The sequence below is a fragment of the Amphiura filiformis genome, chromosome 20, assembly GCF_039555335.1.
Source record: "Amphiura filiformis chromosome 20, Afil_fr2py, whole genome shotgun sequence".
NCBI classification, from domain to species: Eukaryota; Metazoa; Echinodermata; class Ophiuroidea; order Amphilepidida; family Amphiuridae; genus Amphiura; species Amphiura filiformis.
In genome coordinates, this window is record NC_092647.1 from 46,308,311 (window position 1) to 46,335,591 (window position 27,281).

General features: G+C 35.2%; 1 protein-coding gene across 1 annotated transcript in view; it reads left to right on the plus strand.

Annotated features, from left to right (window-relative positions):
- The first annotated feature begins 6,426 nt into the window (after nucleotides 1-6,426).
- Nucleotides 6,427-27,281, plus strand: part of LOC140141852 (uncharacterized) — a 625,910-nt gene continuing 605,055 nt past the window's right edge. Inside the window, exon 1 of the mRNA XM_072163721.1 lies at nucleotides 6,427-6,782. The gene's annotated coding sequence lies outside the window, so the exon portion shown is untranslated. The remainder of the gene's footprint in view (nucleotides 6,783-27,281) is intronic.

Here is a 27,281-nt window from a genome sequence, read left to right on the forward strand (position 1 = left end):
ACAAGTCAATTTTTCATGTCTTTCCAACTTACTTGAACATAAGTCTATCTGTGCATTGAACAATAAGCGGATTTGTGTTCCTTAAAGCTAAATTGAGTTACATTACAAAGAAGTGTGAATTCATCAATTCAATAGTGCTTTTAATTTGATCATCTTAAATTTGTAATTGTACAGAATTGAAGCTTGTTGTAATTTGCTATTAAACAGGATCATACGAGAACACATTAAATGATGTCGAAATATATCAAGCAAAGGACCTGAAACTGTTCACTATCATTGTTCTACACGTCATCCATTTGTGTGTGTCTAGAGTCTCGCACAAAAAATGCAGGGGTAAGACTAAAAATAATTTGTTTCCTGTAGTCTGAAATCAAAATGTGGTACCTCTTTTCAGAGTCAGGATTTATGGTAACATATAGGCCTATGCCTTAAACTAGAAATATTTAAAGTCAAATCAGTACAGTTAGATATGGAATTTATAAGCTTTATGAAAATTATAAGACAGCGTTCAAGCTTTGACTTACGTTTGGTGGACAAATGTGTGAGAAAAATATTTAGGGGTAAAAACAGTCAAAATTCTTGATTACTTAAGGGAACTGGAATGAGCGTTTTGAGCGTTTCGACAGCATTTTTGTGGGACATGAGAGCACATCAGACCTGTCGAGTTGCGTGCTGAATACGAAGGATGTCCTTGTTGATATCAAATAATTTTCATTTTATGAAATTCACGATATAATACAAATTTTATGACAAATTATTAAAATTTGATATTTTTCACATTTGGGAGATATAACAGTCCTCGAAGTAAATTTGATAAATTTAATGATATAGTCTTAAAGTGTATGTAGCTGGGAGGAAAAGCCGACGATCAATTGAAAATTTTGACCTTTCATATTGAAGATATGGATTTTTTTCCCAAAAAGACCTAAATTTTTTTGGTGTTTTGGGAAAAAAATCCATCTCTTCAATACGAAAGGTCAAAATTTTCAATTGATCATCGGCTTTTTATCCCACCTACATACATACACTTTAGGTAGAAATCATCAGATTTATAAAGTTTACTTCGTGTACGGTACTGTTAAATATCAAAAATATCAATTTTTAATGATTTGCCATAAAATGTGTATTACATTGCTAATTTCAAAAATCAAAATTATTTGATATCAGAAGGCCATTCTTCGTATTCAGAAAGCAATTAGATATGTCTGATGTGCTCTAATGTCCCACAATAAATACTGTCCAAACGTTCATACCCCTTCCCTTAAACGTTTTTCGGGGTAAAATGTCACAGATTTTGGCACTTAAAACCGCTTATTTTTCACTGATTTTGAGAAAAATTCATTTTTAGTCTAATTTTGGCCGAAAATGGCCGTTTGGGGTGACAAAAATTTTGACTTGCCAATTTCCTGTGAGTGTATGCAGGGCCAGATTTACCTTTTGGGGGGCCCTGGCCAGGCCAAAATTTGGAGGCCCAAACACACTGTGAGGAAGGCAAGTGTACTCAAGTAGCTAAGTTTTTAGATTTTACTAGGACATTTGCCTGCGAAGCGCGCGAAAAAATTCAATTCTAGACTATTTTAGCTCAAATTGAAGCTGAATTTTGCTATATAACAGACCAGTGCGCATGAAGCGTGCAAGATTTTGCATTATTTTGGCCCAAAACAAGGTTTTTTTCAGCTAAAATGGAAGATGCACACTGCACAAGGCAATTTTGGGGGCCCAAAAAATTTGGGGGGCCTGGGCCCGGGCCCATCTGGTCCTATGGTAAATCCGCCCTGAGTGTATGATAATGAAAACTATCAAATAGTGCCTAATTTTCTATGCTAATTGTGTAACAAGGGTACAATTATGATATTATGATATTAAAAGCATTGATTGGGATCCATATATTTCTTTATTTTCGTAGCAGGGGTAGAAACTCAAAGGTTTGGGTGACAATTGATTTGAAAAAAGTATAATATTCGCCTCATTTTTGATTTGAAAAGGCCATATCTCCACAATGGTATGAGTTGTATGAGTTATAGGGATGTTTTAAGTGTCTTTTTGCTCTGTATTTCAATAGCTAAATGGTGATATAACAAATAAGCAAGCTAGATTTACAGAAAAGAAAATAACTTGCAATATGCTACCCCCACCCACAAAGAATTTTGAGGGCGTGAAAAAAGTAATGGATTTTGTTAAAAAAATAAGTCCTTCAAAACTGGGAGGTGTAAGGCTAAACAAAGAACATGTTGCTCTTACCAATACCTTTCTCTAGAGCAACATATGTTTATTTAGCCCTAAGTATCTCCATTTTGAAGGACTTATTTTTTTAACAGCAAATTTTCATTCAAATTTGAGGATTTTGGGCAGAAATATGCCTGTATAGTGCTATGGGGAAAATTTTCAAGTTGACAATCATTCATTTTTTATGTCAGATTCAGTTTCTACACAAAATTTCACCCTAGAAAATGTTCCTTTAAGTAGGATATCTTTCACTTTAAGTTTCCACCATTCTGTCCGCCAAACGTAAGTCAAAGCTTGAATGCTGTCATTAAATGATTTTCATAAAATTTATTGCATTCGTCTTGCTTGTAAAACAAACTGTATAAGAAAAAAAATCTTTTGAACAATTTTGCTATCCATTTTTTATTAATTTTGTTTTATTATTATTTCTCAAATAAAAAACCAATATGCAGTAAAATTGCTTCAAAAACAGCCAACAGGAAACAAATTTGTATTTTTTCAGTCTAACACAAACCATCCTGAGACGAGCATTATAGTGGATGTTTATGGGGAAAGGAAAATGACAGACAGAGAAAGGCAAGATGAAAAGAGAGACATAGTACCGAGTGTGAGACGGAGAAAGGAAGGAAGGGAGAGAAAGAAAAAGGAAGTACTCAAGAAACAATGGAAGGACGGAAAGGGAGAGGAAGGGTGGAAACAAACAATAAAAGGGAGACAACAAATAGGAAGATATAAAAATTGGGGACATACAGAAACTTTAGATAGAAAAGGTGATTTTAATATATTACCATTAAGTATATGTACCCACATTTCTAACACAAAATGCAATGACACTCTGGAAATTGGTTAAAAATCTGCTGCAGTTGACTCTGCTAATACACAAAATGCAGGATTGAAGAGTAGCTGGCACAATGGCGTCAATTGTGAGGGGGATGTCTCCCTATACCTTATGGCAAAATGACCAATTTTTTGTTCTTTTCAGCCATTTTTTGACAGTTCAGGCCAACTGTCCTCCCACATTTCAAGCCGTATTGGCACTAATTTTCTGGTCTATCAAATTTCGGGTATAGTCATGTCAATTCATAATACCATGTTTTTGTAAAATGTCAGTCACTGTATCAATCACTTCACAAGATTCAAAACTTGTGAATTACTGCTTTTATAAACCAAATTTGAAATGTATTCTATAAAATAAATTGCATCTTTAACATTATGTTAAAGTAATACCCAGTAATCATGGTAATCAGGAATGAAATAATTTGGCGATCCTTTTGTTTAATCTTGTTAGGTATGTGCTCCAGGGGTGTGAGAGACCAGATTTGTTTCCAGATTATTTTTTTCACACAGATTTTTTTCTACACTTGTTGTGTACAAAAGTATGTTTGGTTTAAATAACTTCAGATTTTTTAGCTGTTCTAGACCCTCTGTTCGCCAAAAACAGATATTTTTTCCCGAAAACACACTCTCAGGCCTGAACTTGATTTCAACATTTGTTAAGATAGTTTAGGCTACATCAATTGAGGAGCTGTGTTAGATGCACAAATATCAGTGCCTTATTTTTGTAAATTGGATTCTCAGAGAGCCAACCTTGGCCACATGATCCATTGCTGTCTTCAGTAGATAGCAGATAAGACACATATTTAGAATTGCCTAGTACTTGACAGACACACACACAGACACCCAATTAGACTTACCTATGCCATGATTGGACATGTAAAGATGTATATTATGAGGACACACACCTCAATCTTAACTTTCAAAGGCGAACACCTGCAAATGGGGATAACCTAAACATGCTGTATATAATATATGTACCCCCATAGATGGCTGTATGAAAAAAAAACCTGGTTCACTGCATATTATTTTCTTTATTTTTCACCCGGTAAGCGGAATGGAAAATAAAGAAAATAATTCAATGTCTAAAGCTAACGCTAACCTCCGTCTAATGAGAGTGCATCCCCTATTGATGATGAGAAAATGTCCCAAGTTGATAGCTTAGATATGTCATCAAAATGTGTATAATTGTGTAACATCCCTGGTTAACCAGTGAAAGTCACAAAGTAATGTATTCCTCTGCTCTGGTAATAATGATTCAGAAAGTTATAAGCAAAGGTCATACTTTTCATCTGTTACCTATGTAACGAGATATTCTAGATGGTGCAAACTATTCTTTATTTGAATTGGTGTCAAAAATCATAGAGACTGTTGTTATGAAAATAGGAAACTTTTTTTGGTTTTGACCTCTGTGGACTGTGGAGCCCAAATTGTGATGTTTGACCTTTTTGCTTATAACTTGAGAATCATATGTCTCAGATAAGTCAAACTATACATTTTCTGAATTGTTATGATCAGAGCAATACTTTGGCTTGATTTGTAACAAGATCTGAGCAAGGTGCATTTTTGCCATAAAAGTTTTTCCGAATCTTTGAGGTCAGTTTATAATATTAAAGTTGATTCTGGACCTTAACATAAAAGGCTCACAGAATTTTCCTTAAATACGTCAAATGTCATAACAAATTGTTTATAACTTGGGTAAAACGTCTGTAAAGCTCCCAACATGCCCGCTTACTGGCGGTTAAACTCAGTCAAAACACATCGGCATTCAAAGGTCAAGGACAGAGTCCCCGTTTGGCAGTAAAAACCTGTAGGGGTGCGTGGGGGGTGAGGGGGAGGTGGGTTTGTCTGTCGTGTACAATCAATTCTAAACCTATTGCCTTGACTGCTATCTACTGCAGACAGCAAAAGATCAAATGACTGAGGTAGGCTCTCTGAGAATCGTGTGTGTTATTATGGAAATGAAATACAATACTGGGCAATAAATTCTAATCTCTGAGTTACTGCAGCGTTGGGGTCAATTACTATTTGTCAATTACAAATTATGATGGTGTAATTGTGACCAGATCTGATCCAATCAGGCTAAAGTTGGCAATAATAAAACTGAGATACTGTAAAACACTTTAATTTCACGGCAACCTAATTTGGCAAATTGGCAAGAAGTCATCTTTTGATGGCAATTTGAATTCACAAATTTGCATCCTCTTGCTATGTAAAACCATTATAAATGAACTATTTAGTGGCTATTTAATATAGCGAATGAAGGCGCTAGCGAAATTAGTGTATAGACAAAAGGTTAGGGAAAAAACCTAAGAAAATGGATAAAAGGTTCATAACTTTGCAACCAAATATTCAAGAGACCTGGGGATTCAAAATCAGTCATTGTAGGTATTGAGCAAGTTAGTAATGGTAGTAACTCAAATCTTCAACATATCGGACTTTTGCCTGAGTAGATCAAATTGGGTACTAGAGATGTACGACTCAAATGCTTTTAAAAGTATTTTTGCATTTCTTTGCTTGTGAAAAGAAATTACAGACTATTTATGTTTAATGGTGTATATTTCCTTTATACAGCCATACTTCCAAACCAAGACACCCCCACTTACACCAGGATTGTTGTGGGGTCCAGCATTATGTGTGTATAAAATAGGCCAGTGGTTCATTCTGGGGTATATTTCTTATCACACCATTCTTGTAGGGTACCAAAAACATAGCACCAATAGTTTGCGGGAACGTTTTTTCACACAGGCCCACCTTACCCCCCTTATGAGGTACCTCTAAAAATAGCATTTCTTCATGTTTCAGGCCTTATGGGGTCCTATAAGCTATTTTTCTTTATGGGTTCCATGAGTTATACCCCAAAAGAAGTTGTACCCAACAAGCTATTGCTGCAACTTACACAGTACCCCACAAGAATGCTGGCACAAGTGCACCCCCTCTTACCTGGACACAAGCACACCCCCATGTGTGTGCTTTACAAAATATCTTTACTTGAACAGGAGCTGCATCCCAGTAACATAAGGCCAATTTATTAATCTGATATAATTTTCGATAAATAACTGTAAAATTAACATGGCTTGTCAAATTAATTACAAAATTGGTAACATGCTATCGGTATATAATTGCTAGTAGAAAAAATTGATGTCAGCACATTGTCCTTGCACTCATCTCTTGAATAACATGTATTATGTTGTGCCTCCTATATTTATCCACAGAGACAAGGTCTGTGACATCCAATGACCCCCAAGGTACATAGACAATCTCATCTCCAGAAATCTAATTCATCCATTCATAATTGACGTCATTGAGTTCACTGTGTGTACCCAGAGGCTTCGTTCACCGTGAGGGGACGGACTCAACAGACGACAAACAGAACATGAATGCATAATTTACTAGGACTGAAAAAATATGGACATGAGGCCTTTCTTGATTCAAAGCCGGTGATCGACTGCTGAATAAGCTTTTGGTCATGATTCAAGGACAGTTGGAGTAGGCTGGCCGCTCACTCAATCGGGTAAGCAAACTGAGTTCTATCTGTCATCATTTGCTTTGCTTAGGTTGATCCCGTTACCTGACTTACATCAGTTCATTCACTCATATTCCGTGCACTTCCATTTTTACTACCACTGTCACTTTTGCGACGAGGAGGAGCTGAAACTGGAGTGGAGGATTTTTTGTTCCTCATCAGGATGTGGATTAGATTATATTGACTGATAAAAAAGGTATGTGTATGAATTATTTTATTGATTAGGTTTTTTCAGTCAATTAGATTTGAGATAAGTTTGAAAAGTATTTCACATGAATGAGTACACTTTTGTATGGTTATGATGAAGTTTGTGATACTGTTCCCAATCTGTACCATGACTAATATATCTAGAGAAGAAGTGGAAATTCGTAATGTCAAGTTGGTAGATTTTTTTAGTTTTTCCTTCAAGTTGATTTATAATATTTTGCAAAGTGTTAGTAGTACTTCATTGATTGATGGTTCAGTGAAGTTTGTAGATTTTTTTCATTGGGCAACTAAAAATACTCAACCTGTTGTATGGGCTGACAGAATTTTTTTTCTCAGAATTTTTTTGCCTAATGTAAACAATATAAAAATAAATGACTTTGTTAAGCGCCCTGGGCGGTTAATGGAATGGTATATTATATTATAGGCCTATTGCTTAAAGCCATAATGTATGATTTTGGCCACATTTTAATTTTGTGTTTCTTTGCTAAAAATTGTTACATAATATTAGTGACAACTGTCAAGGAGGTTTTCTGATCATTTTAAGCCAAAATAATGAGGTAAATTAGAAGAAAACCACTTAGCAGCTTAACTGTGGAGCTCTATGGGGGAATTGGCAAATAAAAACGGGGGATTCCCAGTTTTATTATAAAAACTATAAATGTTACTGTAATAAAAGCACTTTAGGCTTAGTCTTTCACATGGTATTTTATTACACCATCGGGCATTACAATCATGCAAAAAGTAGAAATTCCGGCAAAATTGAGGACGTCACTGTGGAGCAAATCACACGTTATGGCTTTAGAAAAACAGCTGTGTGATTAAGGGATTACTGGTAATAGTATCTGTCTGCGTATTGGTGGCATCAGAGCATGTAATGTTTATTGTGTTTTCTTAATGATTATGTTTTATTACTTGTAATTGCAGTCATCATAATGTTCTTCTTCACTTGAGTGCATATACTAATCCACATTTGTGAATAATGATGATGTATTTTGTCTTACCTATCAAGCGGATTTTGACCCAGACGGGCAGCTGCGCGATTTACAATGTGAAGCTTCATGCATGCATAAGGGTTACCATGCAGTTGTATTTATCTGCTGTGTCAGTTGAAAAAGAGAGACCCATTCATGTCCGACTTATAAAATTACTTGCAGCAGCTTAACAACTCGTATCAACTTGTACTGGACATAATATTAGCATGACCTTGTGTTAATGTGATTATGTGCATTTGTAAACACCATCAAATAAGGCCGCACAACCATGTGGAAAAAATCTGATACTGTGGACACACACCAACTGTGGACACTTACCAACTGTGGATGTCCTTGGTTCCTTTCCTCTACCAGTGTATTACAAATAACAGAATGCATATAAGACCATATCTCATTTGCTATATACAGTCAGGTCTTGGTTGGATTGTAAAACTTCAAAGGAGTCCATGGTTTGGTACATAGTTTCAGGTGTAATAAGTCCTCATTTAGATAGGTCCAAGTTAAAGGTCCTCAGTTGGACAATCCTGTGTCTTTGTTTGCCATGCAGTATATGTGGGTGGGCTGTGTGAGTGGGTGGGGTGTATTTATAGCCTCTAATGTATCAAATCTTTTCATCTTGGATTTGCGATTTATTTGCTATCTACTGAAGATAGCAAATCATGTAAAGGTCTTCCTCAAATGGCTGCATACATAGCTTAGGCTCAGTGGTCAATTTACCAATTGCAAATATATGTACAAAAAATACATGCTGCATACAATGAATGTAGTATAACATTTGAGTGATGTACATTGAAATAAATGACAAAATAACATAAAGATACATTTTTAGCACATTTATCACAAAGAATGTTGTCATTTTTATTTGACGGACTGCAAATTGCTATTATGCGCTTCAGCATTTGGATTGGAGTCTATTGGATTGACTTTTATATTAAATACTGCTTTACATGTGTTTCCTTTGATATTTTCCCAGCAGGCATGGTTGCCATGATTTATTTGGGGGGGTGCAGCAAGCTCAAGAGTGGACCTTTCGTGTTTTTTTTCCTGCAATAAAAGGCTGATTTACAACGTTTTTACAGAAAAAAAGTGGACCTTTTTAGTTGGATTGGCATTTGTGGGGGGGTTGCAGCTTAGGTTATTCTGAACATTTTTTTTACAACAACCAATATTTAACATCACACACAAAATATGACAGCATGTGAGCCTCCCTCTCAGGGTTGCAGGGCAGGTAACACATCCCACCAAACCACTCCAAACAGTGGCGGCACCAGGATTTTTTTTTTTTTGGGTGGGGGCATTGGGGGAAGTGAATTTCAGGGGGAGGCAAAATCAACAAATTTTGCGCAAAAAGTGGAAATTTCTGTAATTTTGGGTTTTTACTGGGGGGGGGGGCAACAGGGGAAAGAGTTCTGACTGGGGGATATTTCCACCCCTCCATGCTCCCGTGGCGCCGCCACTGACTCCAAAGAATGTTCCTGTTCATATTCGCCTGTTATAATTTATTTTGTTAATCATGTTACCCCTATTATCACCTCCAAATGAACACAAATATTAACATAATTGCATCTATAGTTTTATTTAAAATTGCCTACGTGGAGCAGCAGCTTTCATTTTAATAATCTAATAATCACAAATTTTCTGTAGAGATTAGGGTTTTCTCTTCCCCCTCCCCATTCCCTGCCTTTTCCTGCATTATGATGTGTTATCAAATTATATTTCATTTGATCCTTGGCTGGTTCTACAGGTACCAACATGTTCATTTTGATGACTTAAACCATGCATAGTTGAAAAATACTAATGATCAAAGTATACTCCTTTAATCACCTCGTAAGTGCTATTGTACAAAGGCTTTAAATAGTGATACACCGATCTCGCTGCAGGGCAATCGCGAGTATTACGTGGTGGATTCAACCAAGTTCATTTTTGCATCAGATGTAATTATCGTAAGAAGGTATACTTAAGTTATTATTTTTTTCCAACTTTTAAGTTTTTATCTAAAGCTACAAAAACTAAGTTGCACTCAACAACCGTTTATTAACCTGTGAAGGTCGGACTAGAAGATGTCAAAATTGCACATTTCAAAAATAGAGAGGTTTTTCTTCAGAAGTACTTTTAATTAGGAATGTTTGTCCTCATGTGAACTGAATGTACATTTCATATGGGTGTCAAAATTGTGTTTGTTTCAAATTTGAGACAACTTTGTAAAAAAAATGCTTCTGATCTTTTTTTCAACTACATTCCTTTGCACACAGAGGGTTAAAACACATTTGCTGTGAAGTATAATTATCGAAATTCATGAAATTTTGATTTTTTGATTTTAACAATATTACATAAAATACAACATTGCAATGAATTAATGATTTTAAGCATGACTTTGATATCAAAGACAATGCTGATTGTTATACTAATTAAGCTTTTAACGATTTTCATGTGATTCAACTGAAAATGGGTAGCTATGGGTGTTGATGAACCCATCAATGTTACTTTAAAAGCATAATTCGTTTCACACCTAATTCTATAATGATGAAAATGGATAAGCATCTACCTTGCTTGATGCAAGAAGTGCAATGTTGTGCTATTCCAGTTGAAATCCATACACCCCATATGGAAGACATGACCTTAATCTTCCACACAGGGAGTGGAAATTTCAAATAGGATTACTCCATGGGTGACTCCAATTGAACTCTACACCCCCTGTGTGGGAGATTAAGGTCATGCCTTCCATAGGGTGTATGTATTTCAACTGGAATAGACCATTGCGTTTTCCCCTCAAGATGAAAATCCATGTAATAGACTTGACAGGTTTTTGTGGATACATAATTACAAGATACTTGAATGGTTTAAATCCTTAATATTCTTTTCTCCATCTCTTCTTAGTTCTTATGTTAGAAATAATTTGTGCATAAAAAGTATTGTTAAACTTAACACTAAGCCAACCCAGGAAACGCAACAATTTTCTTAAAATTTTATTCAAAGCATTTATATTTCTTAATAATTTTTAATACATTTTTAATTATGAAAATATTTTGGGCAAACATTTTTGCAAAATATTTTGTCAACAATATGTTAGAATGTTTTGCATTACGTTTTCAAAAATGTTTTAGGAATGTTATTAAAATATTTTACCCTTTATATAACTCAACATTTAAACCTTAAGAGTAGAGTTTAGTGTAGTCCTGGTGAGATGGGTTATATTTTTGCACATATTCCTAAAAATGTGTTCTTGTCCGAGCAACTCGTAATTAGGCACATATATATACAACTCCCTCAGGTTGAATCTTTCTCAGAGGGTGTATGATACTCAAATGGAGCTGCCTAGTGTATGATACTCAAATGGAGCTGCCTAATGTGTTCATTCCATTTGAAATTCATACTTCCCCTGTAGAAGATATTTTAAAAATCTACAGGGGGGTGAATTTTGAATGGAATAGCCCACTCCAGTTGCATCTTATGTTCAATCTAGCTGAGAATTGTTGATTTTACACAATTAGGCTTCAAATTTTCTTTTAATTCCAAAATCTTCCACACCTTGTCCGCTTTTTTATGAATGAAAATGGTTGTATCTGCAGTTATTTATAATGTTGAATTTGTATTTGGCAAACATTTTTTAACATTTTTGCACCAAAAAAAGTAAACTCCCAAACAACATTATGGTATATAGAATGTTTTGCATCAATTTTTCAAAAAATGTTTTTGGAACATTATTAAAATATTTCATACCCTTTATATAACCCGACATTAAAATGTTTTCTGTAAAAACGTTTTGTGTTTGCTGGGCAAGAGGTGGGGAAATTTTATTCAAAAGGCAAACTATAAGACTTGCATCTTTTATGTTATGCTGACTATAGCAACATAAAAATGAACATATCTCGGTCAAAATTTTTGAATAGATTCACTAGGTTTGTTGATTAAATATTTATTTTTCCATTTTGCTTGACAAAACCGTATTACTCAATACAATATTTCGTCCTTCACATCAGAGGACTTCATCAGGTATGACTGATATAATTATCTTATCCACTTTCTCGAGAAACTGGTTTCTGGTACTTCTTAGTCTCTTTTCCAGTCTTAAAGTGAATGGTGAAATATTGTAGTGAATAAAAATTCACATGGTTTGTCAAGCGAAGTGGAAAATTGCATACTCAGTCAAAATATTTAGCAATTTTTATGATCATATAATTGCTAAATAAATGTGACCCAACATGATCAATACAGGCACATGTTTGCAGAGACATAAATTGAGATTTTATTGTTCATCTTCTACATAAATCAGGAAACATTTAAACACCAACAACAGAATTATACCATGTTCTATTCTATAGACATGAGTAATTTGAATTTTCTTGTGCACTGTTGAACACTGTTACAACACATACAAAATTGCAGACAAATTAAGTTTTATTTTGTTAAAAATTTAACACAGAAGCAGTTTTACTTTAATATCTCATGTATTTTCAGAAAATAAAGATTATATAATGTGCATTATTACACCAAATTTGACCTTGTTGCACATTTGTTCCCATAAATCAGATTGGTAGTTGCTGACATCAACCCGATTTGCTCACATTAAGTCACAAATGTGCACATGAATATATTGAGTGGAATTTAGTCTCACGCTGCTCAATCAGATCACATTTGTGACATGATCAAGGGGAATGAGTCACATGTCGACCCTGGTTGAAAATGGGTTTTACATATGTTTCTAAAGAAGACATTTAGAGCTTTCAGAAACTGGAAACCCCATGTTGATACAACTTTTCTTTGTGAAGATACGTCAATTTATGAATTGCTGAAAACAGTATAAAACAAAAGGATTTGAACACTTTCTTTGCCAATATCTCAAAATCAATATTAGCGACATCCGACTCATTTCCCTTGATTGTGTCACATTTAATGTCTCGTAGCTGTGGAATTGATAACTGAATGATGCATTCATTGGCAGGGAATCTGCAAGTTTTAATGCCTTTTGATGTCCTTATATTTCCATAACAAAGTGATATCAAAGTTTAATGCGCTTCCTGTCATATTTGATTAAGTAAAGTGACAAAATTTACTATGCTTAATCTCTTTTCTGCTATGTAATATAACACATTGTAGGTAGAAAGAGAATTATTTGAGTTATTTTGAAATTTCAACAAAATATGCCCAAGTAATGTTTATCAATAGGAGCATTTGTACATCGGTGATCAGAGCATATCCCTAATTTGCTAAAAATAAAAATGAAAAAAAAAGACTAATAAAGTTAAATCATTCTTGCGCAAATTTACAGACAACACATGTAGGTTTGAAACAATCATTAGCGCCAATCTGGCTTGAAAATGGGGGGGGGGGACAATTGGCCAAAATTGTCAAAAAGTGGCTGAAAAGAACAAAAAATGGGTCATTTTGCCGAAAAGTGGTACTCCCAGATTGACGCCCATGGAAACAATGAAATGAAAAAATTGAACTCAGCACATTTTGTGTTCATTTATAATATTTTGTGTTCATTTTTATCAGATATTTAAAGCAAAAGCACTGGAATTTGATTTATGAGAATTTTTCCCAAATTTATGGGCATTTGGGAACAAATAAATATGTATAGGATTGTGAGAAAATGTAATTGTTACCTCTTGAAGCCATAATGTATGATTTCTGTCAAATTTTAATTTTGCAATTCTTTAGTAAAGAATTGCATTTTATTTCTGATACCTACTGAAGATAGCTATGTTGATGCGAAAGTTGAATGCATTTTATTCCATGCAGCTACTGAAGATAGCAATTTCATTTCTGCTGAATGTTTTCTGTCTGAATTATCTGCTGAACACAGTAAAGTTGAAATTATTTTATTTCCGCTATCAACTGAAGATAGCAATGATGAATACTTTCTGCTATCTACTGAATAAAACAAAGTTGAAAGTATCTTGTTTCTGCTATCTACTGAAGATAGCAATGATGAGTGCTTTGTGCTATCTGCTGAACATAGCAAACTTGAATGGATTTTATCTCTGCTGTATAATAAAGATGGCAATGTTGAATGCTTTCTACTATCTGCTGCAGATAGTAAAGTTGAAAGTATTTTATTTCTGCTGTCTTGTACCAATGACGAGTGCTTTCTGCTATCAGCTGAGTTGAATGCATTTTATTTCTGCTATCTACTGAAGATATCAATACTGAACACTTTATGGTATCTGCTGAACAAAGCAAAGTTGAATGCATTTTATTTCTGCTATCCACTGAAGATAACAGTAATGAACACTTTATGTTATCTGCTGTGCATAGCAAAGTTCAATGCATTTGATTCCAGCTATCTAGGGGAGAGCGGGGAGTGTTCGCCCTATATTTTTCTGACCAGCCTAGCGATGTCAATTTTAAGGTTAGGGGTAACCTGATTAGCCCATGTGAAAGCCCTATGTCTTAGCTATATACGGCCACAATCCCAGAACTATAGGCCTTACAATAGCAACATGATAGAGCAAACAAAAAAGTTTTTCAAAGTGGCGAACTTGCCCCATATTGGGTCAGGTTCGCCCATATGGTGGGGTAAGTTCACCCTAATCACAAAAAAGCTTTAAACATTGCATAACAATAACATATTAAATGCAAAAATTTAGCAAGTGTATACAGGGCATTCATTCTCTTCTGGGGAGTCACTAAATTTGTTGCAGGGGTCGGGTCAGGGTAAAATGTAGAGGTCCAAAGTGAGCTTAAACGTATCATGTTTACAACTTCGGGGAGATTGTGGATTAGGACATAAATGGTGGTATGAGTAATACTGATACCACATAACTTTAAAAAACATGCTTTTCAGTAGTTTTACCTTGTTTAATGGTATAATTATAAATATTTTGCATACTACGCTGATGGGGCAGGTCCGCCCTCCAGTTTGGGGTAAGTCCGCCCGGGAAGATATAGGGCGAACATGCCCCATCCTCAAAAGGGCGAACGTGCCCCTTGTGCACATTTTTGTCTTTTCTTCAGGGTATGCAAAATACAAATCGAATAAGGAGTTTATAACTGCATTAAATCTTTGACAAATCCTATATGTTCCCAATACAGATTTCCATTAAAACCATCTGTATTTATGTATCAATGATAATACAAGATTATTAATGCAAGAAAAAATTACGTTTTGGTGCAATTTTTTTGTTTTGGCTGCAGTTCGATGAACACGTCCCTATATGTCGAGTTGCTAATATGAGAAGTTTATTATGACCTATGTCACCTAATTTTGCCATCAACAAATCCCCCGATAGCCGTAGTGCTGAGAAACAAGGGGTGGGCGAACCTGCCCCTAGGGCGAACACTCCCCGCTCTCCCCTACTGAAGATAGCAATATTGAATTTTGCTATCTGCCGAACAAAAATCTACTGAAGAAGCAATGACAAAAGCTTTCTGCTATCTGCTGAACATAGTGAAGTTGAATGCATTTTGATTTCTGTTATCTACTGATGTTAACAATGGTGAATGCTTTTTTGCTATCTGCTGAACATAGCAAAGTTTTGAACGCATTTTACCTCTGCTACTACTACGTGCTGAAGGTAGCAATATTGAACACTTTATGTTATCTGCTGAACACAGCAAAGTTGAATGCATTTTGATTTCTGCTATCTACTGCAGATAGCAACGTTGAATGATTTCTACTATCTGCTGGACATAGCAAAGTTGAATGCATTTTGATATTTGCTATCTACTGAAGATAGTAATGGTGAATTCTTTCTGCTATCTGCTGAACATAGCAAAGTTGAATGTATTTTGATTTCTGGTATCTTCTGAAGAATGCAATGATGAATGATTTCTACTATCTGCTGAACATATCAAAGTTGAATGCATTTTGGTTTCTGCTATCTACTGAAGATAGCAATGATGAATGATTTCTACTATCTGCTGAACATATCAAAGTTGAATGCATTTTGGTTTCTGCTATCTACTGAAGATAGCAATGGTGAATGCTTTTTGCAATCTGCTGCACATGTCGTAATTGAATGCATTTTCTGCTATCTACTGAAGATAGCAATGTTGAATGCTTTTTTGCTATCTGCTGATCATAGCAGAGTTGAATGCATTTTATTTCTGCTATCTACTGAACATATCAAAGTTAAATGCATTTTATTTCTGCTATCTACTGTTGATAGCAATGTTGAATTAGGGATTCAATCATGTTTCACCGTTGTTCATCACCGTTTAACAACGATGCGGCCACGTCGTCTGCGTAAACCACGCAGACGCTCCGGACGCAAGTTGTTAAACGGTGATGAACAACGGTGAAACATGATTGAATCCCTTTCAACAACGAAAAGAAGCTAAATAGCGTATAATTCACGATTATATTTTACGAGGAATGTCAGTTAATCATTGCCACTCAGCCTTACAAAAACTTGCAATAAAACTACAGAATAAAACGGCAATGTTTAGCCGCTACCTGAAAAATACTGAATTCAACTTGTAAGCTGGCATACGCACAAAGGTTCCAGGCATGACGAATTTTACGCACTCTCGCGTAACGCGTAGTCTAGCTCGCGTTTGCGTATACGCTACAGTAAAAGTGTGGGTTCATCACGGTTTAACAACGGTTGGCTCCTGTACAAAGGTATAGGAAGAGTTGTTGAATGCTTTATGCTATATCTGCTGAGCATAGCAAAAATGAATGTATTTTATTTCTGCTATCAACTAAAGATAGGTATGTAGAAATCTATATGCTGAACATAGTGACATTGAATGCATTTTATTACTGCTATCTACTGAAGATAGCAATAATGAATGCTTTTTGCTATCTACTGAACATATCAAAGTTGAATGCATTTTGGTTTCTGCTTTCTACTGAAGATAGCAATGTTGAATGCTTTTTGCTATCTGCTGAACATATCAAAGTTGAATGCATTTTGGTTTCTGCTATCTACTGAAGATAGCAATGATAAATGCATTCTGCTATCTGCTGAGCATAGCAAGGTGGAATTTGTATTATTTCTGTTATCGACTGAAGATAGCAAAGTTGAATGATTCTGCTATCTACTGGACATAGCATATGAAACTAAGCAAATTGCCAAAACCAGAATAAGAAATAATCCCAGGCTATGGGGAGTGATTCTCGGCATGCTTCATGGGAAATTTAAACATGATCAAAACAATAGTTTCAATCATCAGTCTATAATATTGAATTGATTAATTCGAATTAAACAATTCATTGATGTTAGCACTGGGTAGTAGCCATTACTGCCAGTAGACAAGAAGTCTAGAAGTTGACCTCAATGCTGTAGGTGGTCTTCCTGTGCTTTTGAATGGGACAGCAGTAACCTTGGCCAATTTTTAGACCAACATTTTGGATTTTTCAGATTTTTTTCTAAGTTTGTGAGAGCATAACAAGACTATCCGTCGATGGATTTTTATTTCCGTCGGTAAATATTTTTTTAATTACATTTTTCATAACATATTAAAAAGGCAGAGACCCCTGCTGTATAATAAATCTACCAAAAAACGTTGACAACGTAAAGAAATCAGCAAGTTTAAAAAAACCACCTCGGCTCACTTTTTGAAACTTGGTCCCATTTGTAAAAGGTATTGATTTAAACTTCATCATATTTAAATAAATTTAAAACATTTCCAGAAGTGTAGTAGGCTTGTAATCTTGTTGGAAACGCTGTATTCTGTTGATATAAAATAAAAACACTGATTTGCTGTTGGTATTCAAAATGGGACCAAGTTTCAAAAAGTGAGCCGAGGTGGGTTTTTAAACTTGCTGATTTCTTTACGTTGTCAACGTTTTTTGGTAGATTTCTTTTCTTTTTATGAATGTAACCAAGCAGCTCCAAGCTTGGATAGTCATCAGGTTACAAAGTGCTCCATAAAACGAAAAATAGATGTTTGAAGTTGCTGTTCATGATTTATGACAATAAATAATTAAACAAAACTTTATCAGTCGTTTATTTTAAAACTTGCTCGTCACGCATTGACTGAGGCGTACACAATGATCAATATATATTTTAATATACTTTAATTATTCAAGGCAACGTAAATATGTACAGAAAATGTAAATATGAACAACACACACCCAATGTTGACAATGCCAGAGAGATACGGAGAGTAAGTCCGATTTACTTCCAAGTTGGAACTGGTAAATGCGCATATATTTAAGCCTATACTACGGAAGCGTCTAAATGCCCGACTGGGCAAGATAATCGTGTTTGAATGTTTGTGGTTCTTTATAGCCCTGCAAGGGCAATCTACTTGGCTATCCAAATTTCGCAGTTTGTGGTTCTTTGTAGCCCTGCGGCCAACCTAGTTGGATATGCCTATTAAGCGGCGGTTATCTGCGATCTTTAAGTGGTTTGTGGTTTTAATTTCCCTTATCAAGCACTGCCCTCTATCGGGAGCTAATTTATAGTTTAAGCTTGTTGGATATCCATATTTCGTGGTTTGTGGTTCTTCGTAGCCCTGTAGGGCAATCTAGTTGCAAATACAAATTTCGCGGTTTGTGGCTCTTCATTTCGTTTCATTTCGTTTATCGCGGTTTGTGGTCTTAATTTATTGGATATCCATATTTCGCGGTTTGTGGTTCTTTATAATCTATAGGCCTGTGGGCAATCTAGTTGGATATACAAATTTCGCGGCTTGAGGTTCTTTGTGGCCCTTCGGGCCAATCTGGTTGGATATGCCTAGTAAGCGGCGGTTATCTGCGATCTTTAAGTGGTTTGTGGTTTTAATTTCCCTTATCAAGCCTGCCCTCTATCGGGAGCTAATTTATAGTTTAAGCTTGTTGGATATCCATATTTCGTGGTTTGTGGTTCTTTGTAGCCCTGTGGGGCAATCTAGTTGCATATCCAAATTTCGCGGTTTGTGGCTCTTCATTTCATTTTATCGCGGTTTGTGGTCTTAATTTGTTGGATATCCATATTTCGCGGTTTTTGGTTCTTTGTAGCCCTCTTGAAGGGCAATCTAGTTGGATATCCCTATTAGCGGAGGTTGTCGGCGATCTTTCGCGGTTTGTGATTTTAATTTCCTTATCAAGCCCTCTATCGGCAGTTAATTTATAGTTTAAGCTTGTTGGATATCCAAATTTCATGGTTTGTGGTTCTTTATAGCCCTGCGAGGCAATCTAGTTGGATATCCAAATTTAACGGCAGTTGTTGGCGATCTTTCGCGGTTTGTGGTCTTAATTTGTTGGATATCCATATTTCATGCGGTTTGTGGTTCTTTATAATCAATAAGCCTGCGGGCAATCTTGTTGGATATGCAAATTTCGCGGTTTATGGTTCTTTGTAGCCCTGCGGGGCAATCTAGTTGGATATCCCTATTAAGCGGCGGTTGTCAGCGATCTTTCGCGGTTTGTGATTTTAATTTCCCTTATCAGGCCCTGCCCTCTATCGGGAGCTAATTTATAGTTTAAGCCTGTTGGATATCCATATTTCATGGTGTGTGATTCTTTGTAGCCCTGCTGGGCTATCTAGTTGGATATCCAAATGTCGCGGTGTGTGGTTCTTTATAGCCCTGCGGTGAAATCTAGTTGGATATCAATATTCAGCGGCAGTTGTTGGCGATCTTTCGCGGTTTGTGATTTTAATTTGTGACAATTTATAATATTTATTGCAAATATAATTTCAGATTGAACTGTGAACAGAGCCAATGATAAATGTGTTTTAAATGACGAAGATGTCATGATAGTCAGGCATGGTGAAAGCATCTGGATGGTGAAAGTAGGCCTAGGCCTAAATGAGAATAAAAAATCAAACATGTTTGTTTGATGAAAAAAAAAATAATATCATAATAGCAATGGATGTTCGAGATGGTGTTATTCTTGATTTATGACAATAAATTGGTTAATAAAACATTAAGAAAAAAAAAGTGGTGGGAAGTTTCAACTTGAGCAAAAATTCATAAATGGATTAGAAGTCCAGGACCTTAACCGCTTCGCCACGGGACGACCGATATAACGACGTGTGAAAGTGGAGTATTTATTAATATGAATGTATGCTGTGGTCCGGAAAGAATAAAAGAATTGCGAAAAACTTGATTTTTTGGCGAATGGGATACAGAATTTGTATGTAGGGTATCCAGGAATATACTAGGGTATATTTGAAAGTGAATCTCAAAAGGTAGTGCGACAGTGACAGCCATGTATGGCTGTAGCAGTGACGAAAGATTGTGGATATCAGTATGATTAGCTATGATTTTCCACTAATTTTGGCTATGAAATACCGCGTGAAATAAAGCAAGAATGTTTATTTATTATCAAACATCGGATTGACTGTATGATTGGTGTAACTTTTTGAATTAATGAGTTATTAAAATATTACACTTTGGATAGTAAATACGATTTAGCATGGTTTTAGATATATTTTGTACCCAGCGAATAATATCATAGAACAATAGCGTTTTGTTTCGTGAAAATATAGTCCCGCCGTGCATCTTCTTATTCTTCTTTATCAGTCGTTTTTTTAAAAACTTGCTGGTCATGCTACCGCGTGACTCTAATTAGCTAGGTAATTTTTGAGTAACCTTGGTGAAAATTATCAAAAAAGTGCCTATTCTTTTGTGTGTGTACGGTCCATCACCTGTCACTTGGTAGTCTTGTAACATGTCTAATGGCGCTGCGCATGGCCACTCGATGAATTGTTTAATTCAAATTAATCAATTCGATATTATAGACTGATCATGTTAACACATTTGATAATGCAGTCACTGGTCTTTTCATGCATATGAAAGTCATTAACAGTTGTGAAGTGATGTGTGAAAACGGGCTGCTAGGCCCCTCACAATGTTTAAGGTCGGATGGGAGGGGGCAACAGAGATGTGAGGGTTCCATTCCCCCATCCATGCACTGATTCCAACAGGGCCTGATGGAAAAAATCAGGATAAGGACAAAATATTATTAAACTTGTGGCTAAATACACATGGGATGTTTCACTGATGCGTTCAACAGCTTTGAGACAAACTATATTATTCTTGGCCTTATATTAAAGCTTCAATAAGTGTTATAATACACCAGGCACAAAAAGAAACTCGTCAGTTATATTCATCCTTGCTGTTCAATAACTTGATAATTTTGGATTATTCTGAAATATACATTTTGTTAATTGGACTTTTCTTTCTCATTTGACACCCTGTTCGTGAACATTGAGCAAGAAATGACCAAGATATGCGCCTCCAAAATCTCAAACCCCAAAATGAAAAGTTGCAATTTTAACGATTCAATTGTGCCTGTTACACTGTGTGCTTTATTGATTGGCCCGTGGTGCTTGTGCGCAATACAACGATGCGTTCCCATTGAAAATCGTTGAAAATGCAACTTTTGGTTTTGAGGCTTTGGAGGCGCATATCTTGGTCAATTCTTGTTCGTTTTTCACGAACAAGGTGTCAAATGAGAAAGCAAAGTCCAATTAACACAATTTATATTTCAGAATAATCCAAAATTATCAAGTTATTGAACAGCAAGGATGAATATAACTGACGAGTTTCTTTTTGTGCCTGGTGTATACCATGCCTCTAGCTTACATAGATCACATTAAAGCTTCCAGATGTTGATAAAATAAGCTAACCTAATTTAGTTTGCAGCTTATATCATAAGTTCAAATAAAGCCATTGTTATTGATAATTAAATTTTCTAGAGTTTAATAGACCACTCATATGTTAGTATGATAAAAAAGTTGATGAAAATCTTATAATAATCATGTTGTTGATATATACTGCAGTTACAATTTCTCTGCATGCAAAATTCTTGTCTTTACCAAGCTTGCTGTCAATATTGGAAATTATAAGCATTTGCTTATATAACAGCTTCAACAAGTAGTGTTATATGTCTTGTGTGTGCTTACATAGATCATGTTGAACCTATCGGATTGATATAGTCATCTTCCCACAATCCTCAATGTGTGAGTACCATTTAGGGAAATCCTTCAATTTATTGTCTCATTTGATATTGGATCTGCCTGGCTTTGTGCCAAATGTAAGCAGGCCCAAAATTTCATAATCTCTGAGCGTGGCAGCAAAAAAAAATCAGTTTTTTACGCTTTTTGGTCAAAAAGGTCGAAATTTGGAAGAAAGTCCACTTTTCACAAAACTGCCCCCCTCTTGGAAAAGTCAGCACCCCTCAAAAAAAATCCTGCGTACAGGCCTGAATGTAAGTAAATAAATAAGTAATGGGCAATTCCAAGTGCATCATTCTGCAATGCAAAGTTTGGTTTGGAAAAGTTTCTCCTACCTAAATCATTCACTTACCAAAATAGTTTCTCTTATGCTATTCAGCTACATAAAAAATAAACATGTTTGTCTGCTGCATTTAAAAAAAAGAAATTCATGTGCAAACATTGTGTTGCGGAATGATGCGGTTGGAATTACCCAAATATATAAATAAAATACAGGATTAAAGGTAAATAAATGGGGAGTTAAAATAATCTGTACCCAAATTTACAAAAGTCTTACAAATACTTTCCAGTATTAAAATTGTAGGACAGACTAGACTGCTGCTATTTTGCTTATTGTATGTGAAAGTTTATGAATGGACCTGTTTTAGTTTGCAAAACAAGATTTTAAAAAGATATCCGAGAACCAAGTTGCACACTGATGTTCAGTAGAATCACACTTTTTTCATGTTTCAGGGGAGCCAGATGCAGGGGCATTGCTAGGGGGAAGCTGGGGAAAAAGTTTTCAGGGATAAAATGGGGACAGCAAAGTGTAAAGTGTAAAAAGTGTGAAATGGGACAAAACATTGACAAATGGGGATGAAACCTTGGCTTTGTCCCCTCACCCTAAAATCCTGGCTACGCTACTGGTCAGATGGCAGGATTTATAGGAATGATTGAAGGAAACCAATAATCTCATTTGTCTTGCGGTTCTTCAGTGAAGGCCAATATTATATCAAAACAAAAGTTTTGGACATTTCCCCTCTCAAGACAAATCATGATGCAAATGGGGTAGAAATAACACCCCTTATATCAAGCCTTGGTTCCTCTTTATAGAGCCCATATCATTCCTCTTGTGTGTCATCTTTATTTGCCTTAATACTTGAGTGCAAATATCACTAGATCATGCTACTCTGAGTAATTTCTGCATTCTTTTTGAATAAAAGTAGCTTGAGAACATGATTGAGCACCATAATACTATAAATTCACCATAAGTATTATTTTGATTATATCCAAAAGACCTGTTGAGTTGAAAGTGCATGCAGTTCGATATCATGGATAAGACACCACTCCACTTATATAACCCCTTTAAAAAAAGATCTTAATTCCTTTCCCTGACTGTGCATTATTGCATTGTGGTATAGTTATTTCTGGAAGATATCTTACACTTCCCACAGTACATTTCTTCCCTGCACTTATTTGCTATTCAGCGCAACATGGGTCGATAGTGAAAAAAAAAAAACCTCAATTAACAGAGCTCATCCTGATCTTGCAATTTATGTATTTCTTGTCAATAACAACTTATGTTGCACTGAATAGCAATATGTACAGGGAAGAAATGCATTATGGGAAGTGAAGTTATCTTCTCTGGATACACACCATCTGCTCACAAGTCTTTGGACTTATTCAAGACTTCAAGAAAGATTATTACAAAACATTGTTTCATAACAACACTATTCTGTAATATTTTATTCAGTAGAGTGAATTGAGTTTTTTGTAAACATAAACCAAGATATGTCTGAAATAGTAGACTGCTATGAAAGACACAGTCCTTAGGTATGGTTTTAGGGAAGCGATTGTTGACATTTAATAAAATGTGTTGAGAAAAATGAGACATCTTGGTTGGTTTAAATTGTTGTAAGGCTAGATTTTGCAATAAATTTATGTGGCATTTAGACTCACAAGAGGAAAAAAGAAGTAAAAAACAAAAATGTTTGTATAATATTGTACACCAGTTTTATATTTGAAAATAATGTGGAATATGCCATCACTAGAGGATTATATAACATTGCTGTATGTAATATGGTACTGGTGGTATATGAAGGTCAGCAAAAACAAAATTTAATTGAATATTAGAAAGTCTTGTATAGAATTTTCAGACTTACAAAATATACTTTAAATACGAGGAATATCCTTTGATATTTTTTGAAATTTGTGATATAATGCAAATTTGATGACAAATTATTAAAAAATGATATTTTTGACATTTAACAGTCCTCAAAGTAAAATTTTTGAATCTAATGATATGTACTTCAAGTGCATCTAGCTGGGATGAAAAGCTGTCCATCATATGAAAATTTTGATTAGGTCTTTTTTGGGGGAAAATTTATATCTTCAATATGAAAGGTCAAAATTTTCATATGATGGACACCTTTTCCTCCCAGCTGCATACACTCTTAGTACAGATCATTAGATTTATAAAGTTTACCAAAGATATAAATTTTTTAATAATTTGCCATAAAATTTGAATTATATCGCAAATTAAAAAAAAAAAAATCAAAATTATTTGATATCATCAAGACATTCCTCGTATTCAGAATGCAATTTGGTATGGCTGATGTGCTCTCAGGCCTCACAAATAATACTGTGCAAAGATTGGTGACCATCCTTTGACATTTTTGCCCAGTTTTTTTATTAACTCTTTAAAGCCATAATCAGATATAGACTAAATTGTTTTGATATTTGCAAGGCTAGTTGGCAGGGATGAAAATTGAGGGGTGTAAATAAAAGCCGTCAACATTTGCCAACTTGGCAGGGTTTAATATATTGTTGCGGACCATTGGTAGATTGCATCAGTAGCCCATCAACAGCACTGTAATTGCATGCTGCACACATCAAGCATGCTTAAAGTATCATGTACAAGGAATCATCCTTTTCTTTTTAGGTGTGATATGAAAACAAATATCATACCGAGTGGCAGTGTTTAGCCAAGGGGTCAACTGCCCCCACCCTTGTGAGAAGTCTTGTCCCCCTCCTTGACCCTCTTGCCCCCTGAGATGCTGGTTACCCCGATATTTATACCTTGTTTGTACTTTTGCCCATTTAAGACCATTTTCATCAAATTCACCCCCTTAAAATGTTGCCTCACCCCCACCCCCTCTGAAAAAACTTTTTGATAAATGGTATAAAATGTTTTGATTTCAATTCAGGCAAATGTTATGTTGTGGCATTACCTGTAGAAGGAAAAAGGGCAGTACATCTCAGTATTCAGTTACCATGGTAACAGTCCCATTTTTGTTAAAGCAACATAAATTTAGCACACAGATCTTTTCTCTCAGTCACTTAAGCCAAAAAATAGAAAAAAAAAGCAGACACATTTGGTAAAAAAGCTAAGTGCTATGTTGTTTTTTTGTCTTTTCTTAGAAAATGAGCATGCGATATGCAATTTTTTATTTTATTTTTACAATCAAGGCACAATGTTTATGTACTTTGTAGTATTCAAAAACAGAAACATAGTTACCCCTCCCCGCACTTATGTAAAGCTCAGTTTCGGAGTAAAGCTGCTCTTTTTTTAGAATTCTGACTAACTCTTACAATCATGGTTTACAAAAAACAACAACCAAACTGCAAAAAAAAGAAAGGCACTTATTTGGATCGCGATACAATCCTGAAAATATTGACGAAAAAATTAACCACAAATGCGTAGCGCTACGCGCTAAATTGGAATTCACATAGCAATGCGCACAGGCGTCCAAGACAGACTTTTTTTTTGGCCTTAAAGCCATATTGTTACATCTCCATAAAAAAATAGATTAGTATTTCTTTTTCATAAAAGGTTAGCTATTACTGTCAAATATATCCCCTTTTAATTTTGAGCCGAACAACTGCGGTAAAGCAAAGAAAATTGGAATTTACTACGAGCACCAATAACGCTAATGTGTGTAACTCCATTGATCGTGCTACAGTACGGTCCTTTGATGTGTGTATGACCATCCCACATGACATGTTAGTACTGTTTTATGAACATCGCATACACGTTTGACTAATATAATAAACCGTCTTGTTCTGACGGTTTATTCAAAATCTCAGAATACAGTTTAATTTGCTCGTCAAATGAAACAAAAAATTATCCCGGCTGCTGAGATGGGTTGGCCTATTGGTCTTGTGATGTTTCTTTTGTTCGCCGGGTCAGGAAGACCAATCACAAGTGGGCGTGCCTTGTTGCTTGGGTCATTCTCAATCAGGCCTTCATTGAGATTGAACACAAAATTTTGGTATGGGCTTGTTTCCTTATTTCAGTGTCTGGGGATAATTGACAAAACTACAGCACCCTAAGTCTTGATTTTTGCAGGGTATGTTTCTTTACTAAAGTACATTACATTACAAGAATTTTGAAAAATATTGAGGGTGCTTTATCAGCAAATTTTACAATATGGCTTTAACTGATGTTCCAGTCTTCAACAGGTGCTATAGTTTGTTCAGCTTATAATTGGCAAAAATGATTCCAAATTAGTGCTCGCATCAATTCACATATGTGACACGATATAGTCCATGGAGGCCAAAGGTGGCAAATTTGAAATTGAGATAAAGGCAAAATATGGAGTAAAAAACAATGAAATACATATGAAAATAGACATCACAAATCTTCAGAACTTAGACCAAGTTGGCATTGGCTGGACCTTTTGTGTTATCAGTATAATTATGTTAACTTAATGTTTGTATAAAGTAATAATTATAGTAACTCAATTTTCAAAAATGCCTCCTTTGGCCTCCATGGACCAGATCGTGTCACATATTTGTGTGCCAGTAACGCATAATGGACCTAGAGTAAGTGCATTTTCTTATCTTTTTTTAATTAATTAACTAATATTATCAAAAATAATATAAAATATTAAAAAGATTGCTCTCAGCTTATACTCAAGATTTTGACCCGGGATTTTGAATGCTTAGATTTGTGCAAAGTCATAGAATTTTGTGACTACAAATAAGAAAAGTTTCAAATTTGCATGTTTTTGGCCCATTTTCCTCAAATTGCAAAAAATATTAAAACTTCACTTTTATTGCCAGTTAGAACTATTTTAAGGATTAGGAGATTTAGCTATGTTTCATTTGGCAAAACAAGATAATATTTTAATAGCAAAAAATGAGTGCTGTATTTTTCAGGAATAAGGAGTAGAAATGGCCTTCACATTATTAAAGCTATTTATATTTGGTGAAAAATGTAAGATTCAATGACTTGTTTATTGAATATTACTGCTATCTTCAGTAGATAAGAAGTAAAGCGTAGGAGGCTGACAACTTGATTTGTGTAGATCTGAGCCCTCTGAAACTCATATAAAGAATAACATAACAACATTTGGCATCATCTATAATGGGAGGGAGGAGAGAGGCCACGTCTCACTGTGCAATTGGAAAAACAACATACAACTTAGGTTTAGTTCATGGACCTCTATTTCCTTTCATCTCTGCATGCTTATCTGGCACTAGGACATTATAACCTTATCTCTGCAAATATCCGAACCAGACTACAAGTTTGATTTTTTCCCCATTTTTTTCAAAAATCTCAGAAATTCCTGATTTTATGACTACATTTAAAATCAGTATGTGTAGGACAATCAAAATGAGTACAAACATGCCCAGTATTATTTTTGTATTCCTTGAGATTTGAGTTTGGGAAGAAATCTT